The following is a 6,000-nucleotide window of genomic DNA, read 5'->3' on the forward strand; positions in this document are numbered from 1 at the left end:
CATGGAAAAAGCAAGAGAGTGCCAGAAAAACATCTATTTCTCCTTTATTGACTATGCCAAAGCCTTTGACTGTGTGGATCACAATCAACTGTGGAAAATTCTGAAAGACATGGGAATACCAGACCACCTGACCTGCCTCTTGAGAAATCTGTATGCAGGTCAGGAAGCAACAGTTAGAACTGGACATGGAACAACAGATTGGTTCCAAATAGGAAAAGGAGTACGTCAAGGCTGTATATTGTCACCCTGTTTATTTAACTTATATGCAGAGTACATCATGAGAAACACTGGACTGGAAGAAACACAAGCTGGAATCAAGATTGCCAGGAGAAATATCAATAACCTCAGATATGCAGATGACACCACCCTTATGGCAGAAAATGAACAGGAACGAAAAAGCCTCTTGATGAAAATGAAAGTGGAGAGTGAAAACGTTGGCTTAAAGCTCAACATTCAGAAAATGAAGATCATGGCATCCGGTCCCATCACTTCATGACAAATAGATGGGGAAACAGTGGAAACAGTGTCAGACTTTATTTTGGAGGGCTCCAAAATCACTGCAGATGGTGACTGCAGCCATGAAATTAAAAGACGCTTACTCCTTGGAAGGAAAGTTATGACCAACCTAGATAGTATATTCAAAAGCAGAGATATTACTTTGCCGACTAAGGTCCATCTAGTCAAGGCTATGGTTTTTCCAGTGGTCATGTATGGATGTGAGAGTTGGACTGTGAAGAAGGCTGAGCACCGAAGAATTGATGCGTTTGAACTGTGGTGTTGGAGAAGACTCTTGAGAGTCCCTTGGACTGCAAGGAGATACAACCAGTCCATTCTGAAGGAGATCAGCCCTGGGATTTCTTTGGAGGGAATGATGCTAAAGCTGAAACTCCAGTACTTTGGCCACCTCATGCGAAGAGTTGACTCACTGGAAAAGACTCTGATGCTGGGAGGGATTGGGAGCAGGAGGAGAAGGGGACGACAGAGCAGATGGCTGGATGGCATCACGGACTCAATGTACATGAGTCTGAGTGAACTCCGGGAGTTGGTGATGGACAGGGAGGCCTGGTGTGCTGTGATTCATGGGGTGGCAAAGAGTTGGACATGACTTAGCAACTGAGCTGAACTGAACTGAACTGAACTGAGGTTTGTCATCGCTTTTCTTTCAAAAAGCATCTTTTAATTTTCATGGCTGCAGTCACCATCTGAATGATTTTGGAGCCCCCCAAAATAAAATCTGTCATTGTTTCCTCTTTTTCCCCTCCCTTTTGTATGAAATGATGGGACTGGATGCCATGATCTTAAGTTTTTGAATGCTGGATTTTAAACCAGATTTTCCCCTCTCCTCTTTCATCCTCATTAAGAGGTTCTTTAGTTCCGCTTCACTTTCTGTCATTAGAGTGGTATCATCTGCGTAGCTGAGGTTGTTGATATTTCTCCCAGCAATCTTGATTCCAGCTTGTGATTCATCCAGACTGGCATTTCCTATGATGTACTCTGCATATAAGGTAAATAAGCAGGGTGACCGTATATAGCCAGATATACTCTTTTACCAATTTTGAACCAGTCCATTATTCCATGTCTGGGTCTAACTGTTGCTTTTTGACCTACATACAAGTTTGCAGATGTGGCAATTTGATCTCCGGTTCCTCTACCTTTTCTAAATCCAGCTTGTACATGTGAAAGTTCTCATTTCACATACTATTGAAGCCTAGGTTGAAGGATTTTGAGCATTACCTTACTAGCATATGAAATGAGCACAACTGTCCAACAGTTTGAACATTCTTTGGCATTTCCCTTCTTTGGGAGTGAAAATGGACCTTTTCCAGTCCTGTGGCCACTGCTGAGCTTTTCAAACTTGCTGGCTTATTGAGTGCAGCACTTTAGCAGCATCCTCTTTTAGGATTTGAAATAGCTCAGCTGGAATTCCATCACCTCCACTAGCTTTGTTTGTAGTGATGCTTCCTAAGTCCCACTTGACCTTGCACTCCAGGATGTCTGGCTCTAGGTGAGTGATCACACCATCATGGTTATCTCGGTCATTAAGACCTTTTTTGTATAGTTCTTCTGGGTATTCTTGCCACCTCTTCTTAATCTCTTCTGCTTCTGTTAGGTCCTTGTTTTTCCTGTCCATTATTGTGCTCATCATTCCATGAAATGTTCCCTTGGTATCTCCAATTTTTTGAAGAGATCTCTAGTCTTTCCCATTCTATTGTTCTCCTCTATTTCTCCGCACTGTTCACTTAAGAAGGATCTCTTGTTTCTCCCTGCTGTTCTTTGAATTCTGCATAACAGTTGGGTATATATTTCCCTTTCTCTTTTGCTTTTCACTTCTCTCATCTTCTCAGCTATTTGTAAGGCCTCCTCAGACAATCACTTTGCCTTCTTACGTTTCTTTTTCTTTGGGATGGTTTAGGTCATCACCTCCTATACAGTATTATGAGCCTCTGTCCATAGTTCTTCAGGCACTCTTGTCTATCAGAGCTAATCCCTTGAATCTATTTGTCACTTCCACTGTAAGGGAGATGGTGATGGACAGGGAGGCCTGGCGTGCTGCGATTCATGGGGTCACAAAGAGTCGGACACGACTGAGCGACTGAACTGAACTGAACTGTACCTCAATAGTCTAATGGTTTTCCCTACTTTCTTCAATTTAATTCTGAATTTTACAATAAGGAGCTCATGATCTGAGCCACAGTCAGCTCCAGGTCTTATTTTTGCTGACTGTATAGAGCTTCTCCATCTTCAGCTGCAAAGAACATAATCAATCTGATTTCAGGGTTGACTATCTGGGGATATCCATAGGTAAAATTGTCTCTTGTGTTGTTGGAAGATGGTGTTTGGTATGACCAGTGTATTCTCTTGGCAAAACTCTGTCAACCTTTACCCTGCTTCATTTTGCACTCCAAGGCCAAACTCGCCTGTTTCTCCAGGTATCTCTTGACTTCCTACTTTTGCATTCCAACCTCCTATGATGAAAAGGACATCATTTTTTGGTTTTAGTTCTAGAAGGTCTTGTAGGCCTTCACAGAATCATTCAACTTCAGCAAAATTAATTAATAAGTAATAATATATTATTAATGTATTAAATACTAATTTAATCTTAAGCTTTCATATTTTATTTTATATTCACAACATGAGGCTGATATTATTACTGCATTTTAGAAATGAGGAAGCTGAGGTTCAAAGAGGCTACATAATTTAAATAAGGCCAAATGTCCAGAAAATGTTAAAACATTTTAAATGTATAGAAAAGTGAGATCTTGGCAACTCTCTAGCCATGCTCTGTGCTTCAGCACAGTGCCTTCCCAGACTGAACCTCCTAGAACAGCTTCAGTAGCAGCACAAAGTAGGCCCTCATTTAATATTACTGATTATTATTAATCAGGCTTCTCTAGTGGCTCAATGGTAAAGAATCCACCTGCCAGTACAGGAAACACAACTTTGATCCTTGGGTTGGGAAGATCCCCTGCAGAAGGAAATGGCAGACTGCTCCAGTATTCTTGCCTGGGAAATCCCATGGAAGAGAGCCTGGTAGGCTACAGTCCATGGGGTCACAAAAGAGTTAGACATGACTTAGTGACTAAACAACAGCAAACATTAATTGCCATATAATTCAAAAATGATGAACTTAAAGTCTGATATCTAAGCAAAGCTGAATTACATTTCAAAGGAAGAGCAATACATCCTGAAAAAATAAATGTATTTTAATTTAATTAAAATCTCAAGTTTATTTTACCCTTACTTAGCCAACTTTAGTTCCTTACCTTTAGACACCAGTTTAAAAGCAACACAGGACCTTTTCTCTTTTCAAAAAACAGAAAATAAGATTATCTATAGTCTCAGAAAGTTTGTACCTTTCAGATACATATTTCAGTACTTCTGGTTTTCTGATCTAGTCTCAGTAACAATTACTGGAAACTTCTATTTTTGAAGACAGTATTGTATTTCAGTTTTCTTGGAAAAGACCACTGGATACACACTGTTATCACAATGAGGCAGCCCCAAGAGGAAGTGAACAAGGTTTATTAGGACCTTCCTCTTCATCATAAAAGGTTTGAAAGGTTTGGAAACCCTAATGGTCAAAAATAAAACCAGCCACTTAAGACACCTAAACTTTGCTTTCAAAGCAGTGAAATGAAAGATCATCAAAATAAAATGAAGAATCAAATTCTGAAAATAGCAAAATGCTTAAATAGCATTCTTCTGTCAAAACTTTAATGAGGATTTTATTCCTCAACTCAGAACTGACATCTCCACCAGGGTGGGGTCAAGTAACTATCTTTTAAAATCAATCATCCTGAAGGAGCTTTCTTACCTTGACCTCAAAAATGTATAAAAGAAAGAGTGCTAAGTTTAAAGTCAGCTATAAGTGCTATTTGTTTTCCTGACACTTGACCAGCTGTGTAAAAGAGAGAAAAGAACAGGTTCCTTCCTGATTCTCAGAGATATAGTGACTCTCAGATGTGGTAACATAGACGGAACTGTTTTGTAAAGAACAAAACCCAAGATAAGAGGGTCTTAAATGCTTTTCTCCCCAGGGTACATTTGCCAATGTCTGGAGACATTTTTGATTGTCACAACAGGGGGCGCAGGTGCTACTTGGCATCTAGCAGGTCAAGACCAAATATATTGTTAAACATCTGACAGTGTACATCTCACATCAAAGAATTATCCAGCCCAGTACATATATACGGGCTTCCTTTTATACACATGGGCGGATTCAGCTGGTAAAGAATCTGCCTGCAATGCGGGAGACCTGGGTTCAATCCCTGGGTTGGAAGTTCCCCTGGAGAAGGGAAAGGCTTCCCACTCCAGTATTCTGGCCTAGAGAATTCCATGGGGTTGCAAAGAGTCGGACATGACTGAGTGAGATAGTTGGATGGCATCAACGATGAGATGGAGTTAAGAGTAGGCTCTGGGAGTTGGTGATAGACAGGGAAGCTTGGCATGCTGCAGTCCATGGGGTAGCAAAGAGTTGGACATGACTGAGCAACTGAAATACCTGACTGTACATATATACAAAGGAATACTACTCAGCCATAAAAAGGAAAAAAAAAAAACTGGGTCACTTGTAGAGATGTGTATGGACCTAGAAACTGTCATATAGAGTCAAGTCAGTCAGAAAGAGAAAAACAAATACATGTTAACACATACATGTGGAATCTAGAAAAAATGGTAAAGATGATCTTATTTGCAAAGCAGAAATAGAGACACAGATATAGAGAACAAACATGAACACCAAGCATGGAAAAGGTGGGAGGATGACTTGGAAGATTGGGACTGACATACTTACACTTCTGATACTATGCATAAAATAGATCAGTAATGAGAACATACTGCATAGTTCAGGGAACTCAGTGCTCTCTGGTGACCTAAATGGGAAAGAAATCCAAAAAAGAGAATATATGTATGTGTATAACTGACTCACCTTGCTGTACAGTAGAAACTAACCCAACATTGTAAAGCATATATACTCCAATAAAAATTAATAATAAAAAAAAAGAATTATCCAGCCCCAATGTTGGTAGTCACAAGATGGATGATATCTGCTCCAGACAAATGTCAGCTATCCAGAGCTTCCCCAACCAATGCCTCAGACCCAGGAAATTTTCTAGGTGTGCCGTATGACTGTGACCCTGAAACAAAGCTTCTCATATCCAGATTTTCTCACTCAGCAAGAGTGAACAAGCAAAGCAGTCTTCCCTTTCTGTCCTAGGGCAGAGCCCCAGGGTGAGGACATGCAGAGGGCTGAAGGAAGGTCTGAGAAAACTTTTTCAGTCTCAAGGTTCCCAATACTCACCTTTCCTAGCTGCTTTCCTGGGAAGGCAAGTGGTCATGCTCTCCAACTGGATGGAACATACAGTTCTAAACAGTAAATACCCACCTGCTTGCCATTAAGAAGAATACAGTTATATAATAGATCTATGTGTCTCTTACTTAATGAGTAAAAATCTATGCTGTCACCATCTAGAAGTGTAGAATCTAGTGGATGAGATGACA

At 40.4% G+C, this 6,000-nt stretch overlaps 1 protein-coding gene across 1 annotated transcript in view; it reads right to left on the reverse strand.

The window, feature by feature from the left end:
• The window catches only part of AADACL3 (arylacetamide deacetylase like 3), a 28,972-nt gene extending 23,599 nt beyond the window's left edge, over positions 1–5,373 (reverse strand). Inside the window, exon 1 of the mRNA XM_005690882.3 lies at positions 5,294–5,373. The gene's annotated coding sequence lies outside the window, so the exon portion shown is untranslated. The remainder of the gene's footprint in view (positions 1–5,293) is intronic.

This window comes from Capra hircus, chromosome 16, assembly GCF_001704415.2.
Source record: "Capra hircus breed San Clemente chromosome 16, ASM170441v1, whole genome shotgun sequence".
NCBI classification, from domain to species: domain Eukaryota; kingdom Metazoa; phylum Chordata; class Mammalia; order Artiodactyla; family Bovidae; genus Capra; species Capra hircus.